This window comes from Crocuta crocuta, unplaced genomic scaffold (genome assembly GCF_008692635.1).
Source record: "Crocuta crocuta isolate KB4526 unplaced genomic scaffold, BGI_CrCroc_1.0 scaffold761, whole genome shotgun sequence".
Classification (NCBI taxonomy): Eukaryota; Metazoa; Chordata; class Mammalia; order Carnivora; family Hyaenidae; genus Crocuta; species Crocuta crocuta.
The window spans coordinates 510,435-510,662 of NW_027528354.1; the positions used below are offsets into that span (position 1 = coordinate 510,435).

General features: G+C 61.8%; 1 protein-coding gene across 2 annotated transcripts in view; it reads left to right on the forward strand.

Annotated features, from left to right (window-relative positions):
* The window catches only part of SCHIP1 (schwannomin interacting protein 1), a 140,433-nt gene that overhangs the window by 16,527 nt on the left and 123,678 nt on the right, over positions 1–228 (forward strand). The window lies entirely within an intron of this gene.

A 228-nucleotide genomic window follows, 5' to 3' on the forward strand; every position in this document is an offset into this window, starting at 1 on the left:
CGGCGCCCCGAAAGAGGTGTGAATTCAGTAGCCGCCCACCCTCTTCTCGGTCCCGCCCCCGGGGAATTATAATTCTCTGGGAAAGTGTAGGATTCTCAGAGAATCCTTGGGGCGGGGTGCAGGGGCGCTCCAGGCGCAAAATGGTTACAACAAAGTCCATGCGCGCCCCGGGGCCCCTCTTACGGAAAGTGTGAGCGCCGGTGGCTGGGCACCCCCTTTGCCCATCTG